This window comes from Biomphalaria glabrata, chromosome 14, assembly GCF_947242115.1.
Source record: "Biomphalaria glabrata chromosome 14, xgBioGlab47.1, whole genome shotgun sequence".
Lineage (NCBI taxonomy): Eukaryota > Metazoa > Mollusca > Gastropoda > Planorbidae > Biomphalaria > Biomphalaria glabrata.
The window spans coordinates 22,253,266-22,271,750 of record NC_074724.1 but is presented as its reverse complement, the minus strand read 5'-3'; the positions used below and the strand labels follow the sequence as shown (position 1 = coordinate 22,271,750).

Below are 18,485 nucleotides of genomic sequence, written 5' to 3'. Positions count from 1 at the left end.
TCCATTCACCTCTCCTAGTTCACACAAGATCTGTCAACCTTCTATCTCCATTCACCTCTCTCTAGTTCACACAAGATCTGTCAACCTTCTATCTCCATTCACCTCTCCCTAGTTCACACAAGATCTGTCAACCTTCTATCTCCATTCACCTCTCTCTAGTTCACACAAGATCTGTCAACCTTCTATCTCCATTCACCTCTCTCCTAGTTCCACACAAGATCTGTCAACCTTCTATCTCCATTCACCTCTCTCTAGTTCACACAAGATCTGTCAACCTTCTATCTCCATTCACCTCTCTCTAGTTCACACAAGATCTGTCAACCTTCTATCTCCATTCACCTCTCTCCTAGTTCACACAAGATCTGTCAACCTTCTATCTCCATTCACCTCTCTCTAGTTCACACAAGATCTGTCAACCTTCTATCTCCATTCACCTCTCTCCTAGTTCACACAAGATCTGTCAACCTTCTATCTCCATTCACCTCTCCCTAGTTCACACAAGATCTGTCAACCTTCTATCTCCATTCACCTCTCCCTAGTTCACACAAGATCTGTCAACCTTCTATCTCCATTCACCTCTCCCTAGTTCACACAAGATCTGTCAACCTTCTATCTCCATTCACCTCTCCCTAGTTCACACAAGATCTGTCAACCTTCTATCTCCATTCACCTCTCCCTAGTTCACACAAGATCTGTCAACCTTCTATCTCCATTCACCTCTCCCTAGTTCACACAAGATCTGTCAACCTTCTATCTCCATTCACCTCTCCCTAGTTCACACAAGATCTGTCAACCTTCTATCTCCATTCACCTCTCCCTAGTTCACACAAGATCTGTCAACCTTCTATCTCCATTCACCTCTCTCTAGTTCACACAAGATCTGTCAACCTTCTATCTCCATTCACCTCTCTCTAGTTCACACAAGATCTGTCAACCTTCTATCTCCATTCACCTCTCCCTAGTTCACACAAGATCTGTCAACCTTCTATCTCCATTCACCTCTCCCTAGTTCACACAAGATCTGTCAACCTTCTATCTCCATTCACCTCTCCCTAGACCACACAAGATCTGTCAACCTTCTATCTCCATTCACCTCTCTCCTAGTTCACACAAGATCTGTCAACCTTCTATCTCCATTCACCTCTCTCTAGTTCACACAAGATCTGTCAACCTTCTATCTCCATTCACCTCTCTCTAGTTCACACAAGATCTGTCAACCTTCTATCTCCATTCACCTCTCCCTAGTTCACACAAGATCTGTCAACCTTCTATCTCCATTCACCTCTCCCTAGACCACACAAGATCTGTCAACCTTCTATCTCCATTCACCTCTCTCTAGTTCACACAAGATCTGTCAACCTTCTATCTCCATTCACCTCTCCCTAGTTCACACAAGATCTGTCAACCTTCTATCTCCATTCACCTCTCCCTAGTTCACACAAGATCTGTCAACCTTCTATCTCCATTCACCTCTTCCTAGACCACACAAGATCTGTCAACCTTCTATCTCCATTCACCTCTCCCTAGTTCACACAAGATCTGTCAACCTTCTATCTCCATTCACCTCTCACTAGACCACACAAGATCTGTCAACCTTCTATCACCATTCACCTCTCTCTAGTTCACACAAGATCTGTCAACCTTCTATCTCCATTCACCTCTCCCTAGTTCACACAAGATCTGTCAACCTTCTATCTCCATTCACCTCTCCCTAGACCACACAAGATCTGTCAACCTTCTATCTCCATTCACCTCTCCCTAGTTCACACAAGATCTGTCAACCTTCTATCTCCATTCACCTCTCTCTAGTTCACACAAGATCTGTCAACCTTCTATCTCCATTCACCTCTCCCTAGTTCACACAAGATCTGTCAACCTTCTATCTCCATTCACCTCTCCCTAGTTCACACAAGATCTGTCAACCTTCTATCTCCATTCACCTCTCCCTAGACCACACAAGATCTGTCAACCTTCTATCTCCATTCACCTCTCTCTAGTTCACACAAGATCTGTCAACCTTCTATCTCCATTCACCTCTCTCTAGTTCACACAAGATCTGTCAACCTTCTATCTCCATTCACCTCTCTCTAGTTCACACAAGATCTGTCAACCTTCTATCTCCATTCACCTCTCCCTAGACCACACAAGATCTGTCAACCTTCTATCTCCATTCACCTCTCTCTAGTTCACACAAGATCTGTCAACCTTCTATCTCCATTCACCTCTCCCTAGTTCACACAAGATCTGTCAACCTTCTATCTCCATTCACCTCTAACTAGACCACACAAGATCTGTCAACCTTCTATCACCATTCACCTCTCTCTAGTTCACACAAGATCTGTCAACCTTCTATCTCCATTCACCTCTCTCTAGTTCACACAAGATCTGTCAACCTTCTATCTCCATTCACCTCTCCCTAGTTCACACAAGATCTGTCAACCTTCTATCTCCATTCACCTCTCCCTAGTTCACACAAGATCTGTCAACCTTCTATCTCCATTCACCTCTCCCTAGACCACACAAGATCTGTCAACCTTCTATCTCCATTCACCTCTCCCTAGTTCACACAAGATCTGTCAACCTTCTATCTCCATTCACCTCTCCCTAGACCACACAAGATCTGTCAACCTTCTATCTCCATTCACCTCTCCCTAGACCACACAAGATCTGTCAACCTTCTATCTCCATTCACCTCTCCCTAGTTCACACAAGATCTGTCAACCTTCTATCTCCATTCACCTCTCCCTAGTTCACACAAGATCTGTCAACCTTCTATCTCCATTCACCTCTCCCTAGACCACACAAGATCTGTCAACCTTCTATCTCCATTCACCTCTCCCTAGACCACACAAGATCTGTCAACCTTCTATCTCCATTCACCTCTCCCTAGTTCACACAAGATCTGTCAACCTTCTATCTCCATTCACCTCTCCCTAGTTCACACAAGATCTGTCAACCTTCTATCTCCATTCACCTCTCCCTAGACCACACAAGATCTGTCAACCTTCTATCTCCATTCACCTCTCCCTAGACCACACAAGATCTGTCAACCTTCTATCTCCATTCACCTCTCTCTAGTTCACACAAGATCTGTCAACCTTCTATCTCCATTCACCTCTCCCTAGTTCACACAAGATCTGTCAACCTTCTATCTCCATTCACCTCTCTCTAGTTCACACAAGATCTGTCAACCTTCTATCTCCATTCACCTCTCCCTAGACCACACAAGATCTGTCAACCTTCTATCTCCATTCACTTCTCTCTAGTTCACACAAGATCTGTCAACCTTCTATCTCCATTCACCTCTCTCTAGTTCACACAAGATCTGTCAACCTTCTATCTCCATTCACCTCTCCCTAGACCACACAAGATCTGTCAACCTTCTATCTCCATTCACCTCTCCCTAGACCACACAAGATCTGTCAACCTTCTATCTCCATTCACCTCTCTCTAGTTCACACAAGATCTGTCAACCTTCTATCTCCATTCACCTCTCCCTAGACCACACAAGATCTGTCAACCTTCTATCTCCATTCACCTCTCTCTAGTTCACACAAGATCTGTCAACCTTCTATCTCCATTCACCTCTCCCTAGTTCACACAAGATCTGTCAACCTTCTATCTCCATTCACCTCTCTCTAGTTCACACAAGATCTGTCAACCTTCTATCTCCATTCACCTCTCCCTAGACCACACAAGATCTGTCAACCTTCTATCTCCATTCACCTCTCTCTAGTTCACACAAGATCTGTCAACCTTCTATCTCCATTCACCTCTCTCTAGTTCACACAAGATCTGTCAACCTTCTATCTCCATTCACCTCTCTCTAGTTCACACAAGATCTGTCAACCTTCTATCTCCATTCACCTCTCCCTAGTTCACACAAGATCTGTCAACCTTCTATCTCCATTCACCTCTCCCTAGTTCACACAAGATCTGTCAACCTTCTATCTCCATTCACCTCTCCCTAGACCACACAAGATCTGTCAACCTTCTATCTCCATTCACCTCTCCCTAGTTCACACAAGATCTGTCAACCTTCTATCTCCATTCACCTCTCTCTAGTTCACACAAGATCTGTCAACCTTCTATCTCCATTCACCTCTCCCTAGTTCACACAAGATCTGTCAACCTTCTATCTCCATTCACCTCTCCCTAGTTCACACAAGATCTGTCAACCTTCTATCTCCATTAACCTCTCCCTAGTTCACACAAGATCTGTCAACCTTCTATCTCCATTCACCTCTCCCTAGACCACACAAGATCTGTCAACCTTCTATCTCCATTCACCTCTCCCTAGTTCACACAAGATCTGTCAACCTTCTATCTCCATTCACCTATCTCTAGTTCACACAAGATCTGTCAACCTTCTATCTCCATTCACCTCTCCCTAGTTCACACAAGATCTGTCAACCTTCTATCTCCATTCACCTCTCCCTAGTTCACACAAGATCTGTCAACCTTCTATCTCCATTCACCTCTCTCTAGTTCACACAAGATCTGTCAACCTTCTATCTCCATTCACCTCTCTCTAGTTCACACAAGATCTGTCAACCTTCTATCTCCATTCACCTCTCCCTAGACCACACAAGATCTGTCAACCTTCTATCTCCATTCACCTCTCTCTAGTTCACACAAGATCTCTCAACCTTCTATCTCCATTCACCTCTCCCTAGACCACACAAGATCTGTCAACCTTCTATCTCCATTCACCTCTCCCTAGTTCACACAAGATCTGTCAACCTTCTATCTCCATTCACCTCTCCCTAGACCACACAAGATCTGTCAACCTTCTATCTCCATTCACCTCTCCCTAGTTCACACAAGATCTGTCAACCTTCTATCTCCATTCACCTCTCTCTAGTTCACACAAGATCTGTCAACCTTCTATCTCCATTCACCTCTCCCTAGACCACACAAGATCTGTCAACCTTCTATCTCCATTCACCTCTCCCTAGTTCACACAAGATCTGTCAACCTTCTATCTCCATTCACCTCTCCCTAGACCACACAAGATCTGTCAACCTTCTATCTCCATTCACCTCTCCCTAGTTCACACAAGATCTGTCAACCTTCTATCTCCATTCACCTCTCTCTAGTTCACACAAGATCTGTCAACCTTCTATCTCCATTCACCTCTCCCTAGTTCACACAAGATCTGTCAACCTTCTATCTCCATTCACCTCTCTCTAGTTCACACAAGATCTGTCAACCTTCTATCTCCATTCACCTCTCCCTAGACCACACAAGATCTGTCAACCTTCTATCTCCATTCACCTCTCCCTAGTTCACACAAGATCTGTCAACCTTCTATCTCCATTCACCTCTCCCTAGACCACACAAGATCTGTCAACCTTCTATCTCCATTCACCTCTCCCTAGTTCACACAAGATCTGTCAACCTTCTATCTCCATTCACCTCTCTCTAGTTCACACAAGATCTGTCAACCTTCTATCTCCATTCACCTCTCCCTAGTTCACACAAGATCTGTCAACCTTCTATCTCCATTCACCTCTCTCTAGTTCACACAAGATCTGTCAACCTTCTATCTCCATTCACCTCTCCCTAGACCACACAAGATCTGTCAACCTTCTATCTCCATTCACCTCTCTCTAGTTCACACAAGATCTGTCAACCTTCTATCTCCATTCACCTCTCTCTAGTTCACACAAGATCTGTCAACCTTCTATCTCCATTCACCTCTCCCTAGACCACACAAGATCTGTCAACCTTCTATCTCCATTCACCTCTCTCTAGTTCACACAAGATCTGTCAACCTTCTATCTCCATTCACCTCTCCCTAGTTCACACAAGATCTGTCAACCTTCTATCTCCATTCACCTCTCCCTAGTTCACACAAGATCTGTCAACCTTCTATCTCCATTCACCTCTCCCTAGACCTCACAAGATCTGTCAACCTTCTATCTCCATTCACCTCTCCCTAGTTCACACAAGATCTGTCAACCTTCTATCTCCATTCACCTCTCCCTAGACCACACAAGATCTGTCAACCTTCTATCTCCATTCACCTATGTCAATCGCCTACGATAGAATTTCATTCTGATATTCTTTCTGAAAATATTGAAATCTGCCTTTTTACCTACCTGGGTGGACCACTTCGGGGTCCGATTTTGAGTTTGTGTTTCCACATAAACTGTCTTTGTAACCTTGTTTATTAATATATTTGAATAACGAACATCCAGATACCCCCTTTTGTCCCCCCCCCCCACCTCTGTCTAACTGGTCCAGACAAGTGATAGGATCATAGCGTAGTGAGAAGCTAAAAGCATGAAATTGAGCTAAACAAAAACATTAGGTAAAAATATTTCTAATCGCACAGGTTTATTGTTGTTAGTCTAGATCTATTACAAATTTAATTATTCTCCATGACTGATTCAAGCTAATTGATACACGTTAATATAAGCTTTGTTTTATTTCAAAGTATTCTGTTGTATTTTGCTTGTTATGTTTGTGCTTGTGAGGCCGACGTGTTGACTCTGTTTCTCTTTGTAACAATTATAAACAAGACAATCACGTCTTCCCTTGGTGTTCAATTCGTGGCAGAAAGTTTGTCTTGAACCAATTTGTTCCAACTCTGAATCCCAATGTATTATGACTTCATCGGTTCATGCGGACAGGTTTCAATCTAAACATTTCTAGTGTATATTTTATGTTCTAAAACTAAACACTTCTCATACTGTGAAGCGATGTCTGAAACACGCGCGCCGTCTTCACAGTAAGCGATTGTTTCCTTTCTCAGTTCAGTAGCCGTTCTATCTTCTTCTTCTGTTACCGGATGACTTTCTTTGGACCAGTGATTGAAGGTTAAAATTGATATATAAACACGAACAAATTAAAGTTAAGTCTTCCTTCAATGGAAAAGCTGAAACTGACGCAACCAGCCCGTCCACTCGATCGGTGTTGACCGGCTTGTCCCGGTGTTAAGTCGATATGTCAGAAAATATCAGCTACCTCCGTAACCGTAATCAGAAGGTCAGAATGACTCAAATGTAGGTCATCTTGCTGAAATTGTTTTCATTACATAATTACGACTTTAACCTGTGTGTCTACAGCAGGCATGTCAAACATAGTGTTTGCCGGCCGCATGCGGCCCGCGACCACTTTGCATACAGCCCGCTTGGCCACCTCAAGAATCATCAAAATAATGTTAAACTATTAAGCGTTTAACAGTCAACACTCATTTTCAGGTAAAAAAAAAAAAAAAAAGAGACTAAAACGTAACAATCAAATTCGTTGAACTTATTAAGTATTCTTTAATGATCACATTTTTTGAAAAAATTTTTAGCGGCCCCCGAAAGGGGAATAGACACTATTAGTTTTGTGTGGTTTGTCCGTCCGTCCGTCCATCCGTCCCGTTTAGATCTCAGAAACGAGAAGAGAAGATGAAAATCGGACATCATGATATTTTAGATCATTCAAAGTTCTGATGCAACGGCTACTTTTTTCTTTTCCGAAAGTGAACCATTTCATTTTTAAAATTACAATGCAAGCAGATTAAGTACTTGGACCAGACAAAACTAATAGCGTCTATTACCCTTTCGGGGACTGCTAAAAAAAAATCGAAAAATTATTTGTTTCAAAAAATGTGATAATTAAAGAATACTTAATAAAGTTCAACGAATTTGATTGTTACGTTTTAGTCTTTTTTTTTTTTTTTTTTTTACCTGATTTTGAGTTTATGTTTCCACACAAACTGTCTTTGTAACCTTATTTAAAAATTGAATTAGCTTTGATAATTTCGTTTATTAATTAACTTCGAATCATCTTTCAAGCTATCTTTAAAGTTTGAGGTTGATTTGTTAACTTTTAATTATTATTAATTGTTAATAATCATACCATAAATAAGCAATATGTTAGACTTACATACAAATTATCAGTGGTTAATAGTGTTACATTCTTCTCTCTTCTAACCTGGCCTTCTGTAAACACTGCTAAACATAACACATCAACACATCATCATCATCATCATCATCATCATTGGCCTCCTTCAGTCGCGAAACGACTATGGCTTATCTCGAACACTTTTTCATATGGCTGTGGAGCCCTATTTTGGAGAGACACTCCCGTCCACATATAATGCATGAGTCTGCATGTCAAGGTGGCTTTCGCTTTGGTGGTAGAGGAGCTGGCCATTTTCCGTGCGGCACTCTTTTCTCGCTTTCTATAGCTTTCTTGGTCACCGTCTCTCTCCAACTAGTGCGGTGTAAGCCTTAGATCAACACATCAAGAACTTGACAACAAGAGTTTCAAGTAACAATGTGGCGATTTAATCACAAATACATCAACAGCCAATACAACACAATTGGCTACATCATTTTCCACAGGAGTTTTGTTTTGCTATTCATTTAGCCTAATCACTTCCTCAAGGGATCGTTTCCAACCGGGTGCCAGGTAGAGGCCGAATAGCGTACCCGGGCTGGAATAACCTGTCCAGTGTGCAGCCGAACATTCCGGAATTACACCAGGCGAATGAGGAGCAAAAAAAAAATAAATAAAACAGTGCAAAGCCCTCACCTTCTGGATGAGGAAAGTGGTCATCATCGAACCACGATGGACGAAGTATACAAGTCAACAGTCAGGCCCTTGCCTCCTGTAGAATCGCGCGCTGATGTGTAATATAAGCGCGGACGACGACATAGTAACACAAATACTCAGTACGCGCTAAATCTTGTCGGAAACATTTGCTCTTTTTTCGGAATCGCTATTTGGCAGACGCTTTTTTTGTCGTTATTTTCTCATACGCTAAGTGGTCGGTTAAACCAATTTTCTCATATTTGCCTCTATTTATTATTCTTTTTATAGAACACCAAGTTATCCAATGACTTTGTTTTACAGAAATAGTGGGAATTATTATTAACTAACATGCCAATCATAATGCAGACATGCGGAGTTTTTTTTTATACTCAGAAGCATATAAACCTTTTATTTTTTGTCTGCCAATGTCTCACAAAGAGTGCTTGGAGAAATCAGAAATAAAAAAAATTACCAAACATTAGTTCTTACAATTCCTGACTAGATCAGCAAGAAAAATCAAATCTCTAGATTGACATGGTTCTAGGATAGTATAATTGATGTTAGAGACCTTTCCTAAGGTAAATATGTAGATAATAGAATAACCTTAATCTTACCTAGTTGATCAGAAACTCAGTGAAACCAGAGAAGTATCAGAGCCGAGAACAGAAATACAACTGAAAGAAATGTGTGATCTGAAATGTGGAAGCCAAAACTTTTTTGTTTCACAATGTTATCTCCTCTTGACAAACTGTTTCTCTTTTGGTTACATGCACAAAAAGTGTAGCCAAGTCTAATGAGGTTCAGTCATTAAGCACAAATTGAAAGTCTTGTAATTAAGAAGTATTGATTGACGTAATGAGTCTGGTCGATGACCTGTGCACGTGCTGGACCTATGTCCGAGAGACAAGAGTTCATTGCATTCTTAGAATTATCCCCCCACCCCCCCCTCCCTCCTCATCCCTTAGTAAAAAAAAATAGTTGTTAATGGTCGAAAGATTTAATTTTGAATATTGAACGAAACTAGAAACAATAACAAGAAATGCATAAGAAGTTAATCTGAGTAGATAAAATCTAGTGTTTAAATCTCATTTGGTTTAAGTTAGAAAACAGTTGGAGGCCTTATTCATTTCATTACAATGTACAGATGGCTCAAGCCTGTCGTGAAATGAAGGTAGAACTTTTGGAGGGCAATTTTACTCCAAAGAAGGACTTCGTGTTTTAGTTTTTCAATAAGCAGGCCAAAGTGTTCAATGCGACCTTCTATTTAGTACTTGCTTCACTAACAGCATAACCAAACAAACAAAGTACTTGCTTCACTAACAGCATAACCAAACAAACAAAGTACTTACTTCACAAACAGCATAACCAAACAAACAAAGTACTTGCTTTACAAACAGCATAACCAAACAAACAAAAAACTCCTAGACTTCTATTTAGTACTTGTTTCACTAACAGCATAACCAAACAAACAAACAAAAACTTCCGAGTCTAATGGAATCGAGTCTTGTCGTTTCAGTATACAGGATGGTCATTACTTTCAGAAGGGCTGGACAGCACAGGGGGCGTGTATAATCCGCGGGCCATAGTTTAGGAGTCAGTGAGAACAGAAATCTCGTTTACGCGACTTGGCAGTCCAACGCAAAGGCAGTGCCTGAACGAAGAACCCAAACCCTCTAGCTGGTTTACAGCTTCACAACGTTTGAGATGCATTTTGACTCAGTTTTGCCACATAACTTGATCAAGTGTTGTCAGCTGCAGGAACTTAGATGAGACGTGTCTGTCCAACCAAGTAACCAATAGGGAGGTTACGTATGGAGGCATGACGGGGGGAAGATATCTTTCTCTCTTGGCTCTATTCTTCGTTGTAACAGAAGCTGTAATGCTGTAACAGAAGCTGTAATGCTGTAAAAGAAGCTGTAATGCTGTAACAGATGCTTACATGTAACGTGAACATGTATATGTCTTTTGGAATGTGCGAGCCAGAAAAAAAATGTATCTGGGAACATGCATCTATCACTAATTATGTATCTGGGAACATGCGTCTATCACTAATTATGTATCTGGGAACATGCGTCTATCACTAATTATGTATCTGGGAACATGCGTCTATCACTAATTATGTATCTGGGAACATGCGTCTATCACTAATTATGTATCTGGGAACATGCGTCTATCACTAATTATGTATCTGGGAACATGCGTCTATCACTAATTATGTATCTGGGAACATGCGTCTATCACTAATTATGTATCTAGGAACATGCGTCTATCACTAATTATGTATCTGGGAACATGCGTCTATCACTAATTATGTATCTGGGAACATGCGTCTATCACTAATTATGTATCTGGGAACATGCGTCTATCACTAATTATGTATCTGGGAACATGCGTCTATCACTAATTATGTATCTGGGAACATGCGTCTATCACTAATTATGTATCTGGGAACATGCGTCTATCACTAATTATGTATCTGGGAACATGCGTCTATCACTAATTATGTATATGGGAACATGCGTCTATCACTAATTATGTATATGGGAACATGCGTCTATCACTAATTATGTATCTGGGAACATGCGTCTATCACTAATTATGTATCTGGGAACATGCGTCTATCACTAATTATGTATCTGGGAACATGCGTCTATCACTAATTATGTATCTGGGAACATGCGTCTATCACTAATTATGTATCTGGGAACATGCGTCTATCACTAATTATGTATCTGGGAACATGCGTCTATCACTAATTATGTATTTGTGAACATGCGTCTATCACTAATTATGTATCTGGGAACATGCGTCTATCACTAATTATGTATCTGGGAACATGCGTCTATCACTAATTATGTATCTGAAAACATGCGTCTATCTCTAATTATGTATCTGGGAACATGCGTCTATCACTAATTATGTATCTGGGAACATGCGTCTATCACTAATTATATATCTGGGAACATGCGTCTATCACTAATTATGTATCTGGGAACATGCGTCTATCACTAATTATGTATCTGGAAACATGCGTCTATCACTAAATATGTATCTGGGAACATGCGTCTATCACTAATTATGTATCTGGGAACATGCGTCTATCACTAATTATGTATCTGGGAACATGCGTCTATCACTAATTATGTATCTGGGAACATGCGTCTATCACTAATTATGTATCTGGGAACATGCGTCTATCACTAATTATGTATCTGGGAACATGCGTCTATCACTAATTATGTATCTGAAAACATGCGTCTATCTCTAATTATGTATCTGGGAACATGCGTCTATCACTAATTATGTATCTGGGAACATGCGTCTATCACTAATTATGTATCTGGGAACATGCGTCTATCACTAATTATGTATCTGGGAACATGCGTCTATCACTAATTATGTATCTGGGAACATGCGTCTATCACTAATTATGTATCTGGGAACATGCATCTATCACTAATTATGTATCTGGGAACATGCGTCTATCACTAATTATGTATCTGGGAACATGCGTCTATCACTAATTATGTATCTGGGAACATGCGTCTATCACTAATTATGTATCTGGGAACATGCGTCTATCACTAATTATGTATCTAGGAACATGCGTCTATCTCTAATTATGTATCTGGGAACATGCGTCTATCACTAATTATGTATCTGGGAACATGCGTCTATCACTAATTATGTATCTGGGAACATGCGTCTATCACTAATTATGTATCTGGAAACATGCATCTATCACTAATTATGTATCTGGGAACATGCGTCTATCACTAATTATGTATCTGGGAACATGCATCTATCACTAATTATGTAACTGGGAACATGCGTCTATCACTAATTATGTATCTGGAAACATGCTTCTATCACTAATTAGGTATCTGGAAACATGCATCTATCACTAATTATGTATCTGGAAACATGCATCTATCACTAATTATGTATCTGGAAACATGCGTCTATCACTAATTAGGTATCTGGGAACATGCATCTATCACTAATTATGTATCTGGAAACATGCATCTATCACTAATTATGTATCTGGGAACATGCAACTATCACTAATCATGTATCTGGAACAATGCGTCTATCACTAATTAGGTATCTGGGAACATGCATCTATCACTAATTATGTATCTGGAAACATGCATCTATCACTAATTAGGTATCTGGGAACATGCGTCTGTCACTAGTTATGTATCTGGGAACATGCGTCTATCATTAATTATGTATCTGGAAACATGTATCTATCACCAATTATGTATCTGGGAATATGCTTCTATCACTAATTATGTATCAGGGAACATGCGTCTATCTCTAATTATGTATATGGAAACATGCATCTATCACTAATTATCTATATGGGAACATGCGTCTATCACTAATTATGTATATGGGAACATGCGTCTATCACTAATTATGTATCTGGGAACGTGCGAACGTGCGTCTATCACTAATTATGTATCTGGGAACAAGCGTCTATTACTAATTATGTATCTGGGAACATGCGTCTGTCACTAATTATGTATCTGGGCACATGCGTCTGTCACTAATTATGTATCTGAAAACATGCTTTTGTCACTAGTTATGTATCTGGGAACATGCGTCTATCATTAATTATGTATCTGGAAACATTCATCTATCACTAATTATGTATCTGGAAACATGCGTCTATCACTAATTAGGTATCTGGAAACATTCATCTATCACTAATTATGTATCTGGAAACATGCGTCTGTCACTAATTAGGTATCTTGGAACATGCATCTATCACTAATTATGTATCTGGAAACATGTGTCTATCACCAATTATGTATCTGGGAATATGCTTCTATCACTAATTATGTATTTGGGAACGTGCGTCTATCACTAATTATGTATCTGAAAACATGCTTCGATCAATAATTATGTATTTGGGAACATGCGTCTATCACTGGTTATGTATCTGGGAACATGCGTCTATCACTAATTATGTATCTGGGAACATGCGTCTATCACTAATTATGTATCTGAAAACATGCGACTATCACTAATTATGTATTTGGGAATATGCGTCTTTCACTAGGTATGTATCTGGAAACATGCGTCTATCACTAATTATGTATCTGGAAACATGTGTCTATCACCAATTATGTATCTGGGAATATGCTTCTATCACTAATTATGTATCTGGGAACGTGCGTCTATCACTAATTATGTATCTGGGAACATGCGTCTATCACTAATTATGTATCTGGGAACATGCGTCTATCACTAATTATGTATCTGGGAACATGCTTCTATCACTAATTATGTATCTGGGAACATGCGTCTGTCACTAATTATGTATCTGAAAACATGCTTTTGTCACTAGTTATGTATCTGGGAACTTGCGTCTATCATTAATTATGTATCTGGAAACATTCATCTATCACTAATTATGTATCTGGAAACATGCGTCTATCACTAATTAGGTATCTGGAAACATTCATCTATCACTAATTATGTATCTGGAAACATGCGTCTGTCACTAATTAGGTATCTGGGAACATGCATCTATCACTAATTATGTATCTGGAAACATGTGTCTATCACCAATTATGTATCTGGGAATATTCTTCTATCACTAATTATGTATCTGGGAACGTGCGTCTATCACTAATTATGTATCTGAAAACATGCTTCGATCAATAATTATGTATTTGGGAACATGCGTCTATCACTGGTTATGTATCTGGGAACATGCGTCTATCACTAATTATGTATCTGGGAACATGCGTCTATCACTAATTATGTATCTGAAAACATGCGACTATCACTAATTATGTATTTGGGAACATGCGTCTTTCACTAGGTATGTATCTGGGAACATGCGTCTATCACTAATTATGTATCTGGAAACATGTGTCTATCACCAATTATGTATCTGGGAATATGCTTCTATCACTAATTATGTATCTGGGAACGTGCGTCTATCACTAATTATGTATCTGGGAACATGCGTCTATCACTAATTATGTATCAGGGATCATGCGTCTATCACTAATTATGTATCTGGGAACATGCTTCTATCATTAATTATGTATCTGGAAACATGCATCTATCACTAATTATGTATCTGGAAACATGCATCTATCACTAATTATGTATCTGGAATTAACGCCGACAAAATAGTAAAGACAAAATATCAACATTATTTTGTCGGGTAACTTGTTAAACTGTCTGACTGACAAACATAGGTATTAGATGGAAACTTTAGGGAAAGGTTCAATCACTAGGTTCAGGTAAGCAGTATTGTCATTGTGCTGGTCACATGACATCCTCGTCAACCGTTGATAACAAAGACAGGTTACATGTATGTAGACCTATATATTTTAAAGTAAATGTAATGTATTCGGTCTATCAAACAGAAGACTGTCCTTGCTATTCTGAACATAGATCTTTTATTTTAACTGCATCGACGTCTAGCATTTTTATCAGTTGAACTATTTGCACTGCAGTGTCACTTTTAAAACAAAAAAAATGTATACAAAAGGGTTGCCACTTGCTAAGGCTGTAAATCATTCCAAACTTCAGAACTAAGACCCAGACCATAATAGTCATCTGAGCGTTCTCACGGTCTTCATCACAAGGATCAAAGAAGAGAAAAGTATTTCTTGATCATTAGTCAATAGTCCGTAGTATTATACGTGCTTTGTTTTCACAATCAGTAACATGGAGGAAAGACAAAAAAAAAAACAATCAATTATTATAAAAGTTAAAAATGTATTTAAAAAATAACCTTTGAACTCCTCCCATAGAAGTATGATGTAGCCTTCTGCTTTAGCTTCATATTAATAACACAAAACAAAAAAAAAATTATTACATTTCTCTATAGTGTCACTCGAAGCATTTTAGGTCATTGGAAATGTAAGCGAACTCCCATTTACATAGCTCCCTTTCATTGATCTCTAAACTGACCTCTGGTTCACTAGTTTGATCTATGACCTCCACTTTATTTTAATCTTACTGACCTCAGGTCCACAACTTTGATCTATGACCTCCACTCCATTTTAATCTGTTACTGAGCTCTATTTTTTTTTAAATCTACTACTGACCAGGGGCGGACTGGCTATATGGGCAAACGGGCAAATGCCCGGTGGGCCGGTACCAAATAGGCCGGCCTGGTCGCGACCAAAGAAAAAACTAATTAAATAACTTTAAAAAACAACTTTTAAAAAAAAAGTGACAGCAGCAAGACACATAGGCCCGAACACGTTTTCTTGTTGTTTTTTATTTAATTATTATTACAATTAATTTTGTTTGAAATTCAACAAGAACAATACACTATACACTGTACGTATTATCATTTGCAAAACGTTAGGCTGTACTTTCTGCTATGCACGAGCGGCATGGACTGCTTTGATGTCTTCGACGCTGTGTTTGGCCTAATCATTTTTGCTGGTCGGCATGGACCTTTGATGGCGCTCCCATTTTATTTTGCTCCTTCCCTCCCCCGTCTTCCGATGATTCCATTGTCAGTTAACGAAAAAGAGGGATGAGAGAGGTTAAGTGAGAAAACATTGATATAACGCAGCAAAATAGGCGCTACAATTAGCTCTTTAACAATACTTAATAGAAATTAACACATACACACAGCCGCGAAATTGCAAACCGCTCAACTTATTCACAGCTCAATATGGGTATAAATTCTACTTTCTGCGATTTGAAAAGAAATAGTAAGTTTCTTTTTGTTTATTTTTAAAACATAGATCTAAAAATATTACACTTAAAGCTTACAAAAAAATATTATTTAATTAAAAAATAAATCTAGATCTAAATAAATTATAATTAATGGCAAACTTATGCTTAGTATGAAGTCATTAAAGATGAAAATCATTACACTAATTTATATAGCGCTGTCACATCCGATATTTAATGAAAGGAGATTTAATTTATATTTTAAATAATGGGTCATGGTATATTCATATATATACAAATCGCGTTTTTGAGAATGTACTAGGAGGAAGCAAGAGCTTTTCACATTAAGTAAGTGCCTATCTAACCGTTCTGCTTTCTCTTATCTTTTAATGGAATGGATTGCCTGAGTCAGCAAGGAAACAAATGATTTAGAATATTTTAAATCACAGATCAGCATGCATGACTAGATTGACACATGAAATGCGTAGGACGTAAATATCTTATTTTTTTAAGAAACGTCTGTAATCTATAAGTAATACCAAAAAGCTTCAAACTCATTAGTCTGCTATTGTATTGTTTATAATTTCCAGACTACACACATGTATAAATAGAATACATTATGTAATCCTACGAATGCATACATCCAGTTTTTGATGCGTTATCAAACTTTATATATTTTGTAGAGAATTAGGCTTACATCTATAATATAACACATGGGGGTGGTCGGGAGGGGAGGGGTTCAAACCATCACTTGCCTCAGACCTCATTGTCTGAAAAGGAAACTTTACTTACTGCCCCAGTGCAGCAAACTTAAGCAAACTACAGTCACCAAATTTCATGAGAGTAGCCAAAAGGGGTTTTGTGGTTGCCCCCCCCCTCCAATACAAAAACTAAAGCATTTTACCATTTTCTACCAGTCGCTGAACTCCATTGAATAGCAAATTTAGTTTTTGATATTTTTTAGCAGAAGAGTAGAAGGCTAATTGCACTATATATACCTCAGAATATGCATTTTTTAAAGCTTAAAATAACGGAAATGATGCTTGGTTCCGGGGCTTCGCCCCGGACCCCACTGGAGCAGCTCACAGCGCTCCCGCGGACTCCCTACCTGTCAATTGGCGGTGTGTACTGTCTTTCCACTAATTATAGGAAGAAAGTTTTCTAGGGTAGAAAAAACCTTTTAAAGAATGAAAGATCAGAATGTAATGAAGATTAATTACATATACACACACACTAATATATATAATATAAATTGCGGAGTGGGGTAAAAATCCCCCCACACCGAAAATATATGACATGCCATTTGTGGGCCGGTTTATATGGTAATGCCCGAGCCAATTTTGATACCCAGTCCGCCCCTGCTACTGACATATACTCCACAAGATTTATCGCGCTATTTCAACCTCTGTTCCACATGTTTGATATATTATTGACCTCTGTTCCACATGTTTGATATATTATTGACCTCTGTTCTACATGTTTGATATATTATTGACCTCTGTTCCACATGTTTGATATATTATTGACCTCTGTTCCACATGTTTGATATATTATTGACCTCTGTTCTACATGTTTGATATATTATTGACCTCTGTTCCACATGTTTGATATATTATTGACCTCTGTTCCACATGTTTGATATATTATTGACCTCTGTTCTACATGTTTGATATATTATTGACCTCTGTTCCACATGTTTGATATATTATTGACCTCTGTTCCACATGTTTGATATATTATTGACCTCTGTTCTACATGTTTGATATATTATTGACCTCTGTTCCACATGTTTGATATATTATTGACCTCTGTTCCACATGTTTGATATATTATTGACCTCTGTTCTACATGTTTGATATATTATTGACCTCTGTTCCACATGTTTGATATATTATTGACCTCTGTTCCACATGTTTTATTGCGCTATTTCGACCTCTGTTCCACGTGTTTTATTGCGCTATTTCGACCTCTGTTCCACATGATTGATATATTGTTTGATTGTGTTGTCGGTAAATATTTAGTCTCCAGATAGAAATGACTGTGACAGCTTGACCTGAGATACAACGCAAACATGTAAACACGATGCTGCAATATGTTGTTATTGTTAGTTGTTACAACGTAAAGACAACATGTGCATAAGTTCATGAATAATTTTAGTTTATGAAAAAAAAAATGTTGCTGACAGAGGCGTCAATTTATCTGGACTCACCCGGGGCGGCTGTCACCCTACCACCCCGACACTTCATTCTTTTCCAAGTTCTGAATGTAACCCATCATGGAAATAAACC

At 38.9% G+C, this 18,485-nt stretch overlaps 1 protein-coding gene across 3 annotated transcripts in view; it reads right to left on the bottom strand.

Moving 5' to 3' along the window:
* The window catches only part of LOC106071886 (beta-1,3-galactosyl-O-glycosyl-glycoprotein beta-1,6-N-acetylglucosaminyltransferase-like), a 96,309-nt gene that overhangs the window by 37,057 nt on the left and 40,767 nt on the right, over window positions 1-18,485 (bottom strand). The window contains exon 1 of one of the 3 annotated variants that reach the window (XM_056010663.1): window positions 9,150-9,347. The exons of the other annotated variants lie outside the window; for them this stretch is intronic. The gene's annotated coding sequence lies outside the window, so the exon portion shown is untranslated. Of the gene's footprint in view, window positions 1-9,149; window positions 9,348-18,485 lie in introns of those variants that run through there. 3 annotated transcript variants of the gene reach the window in all.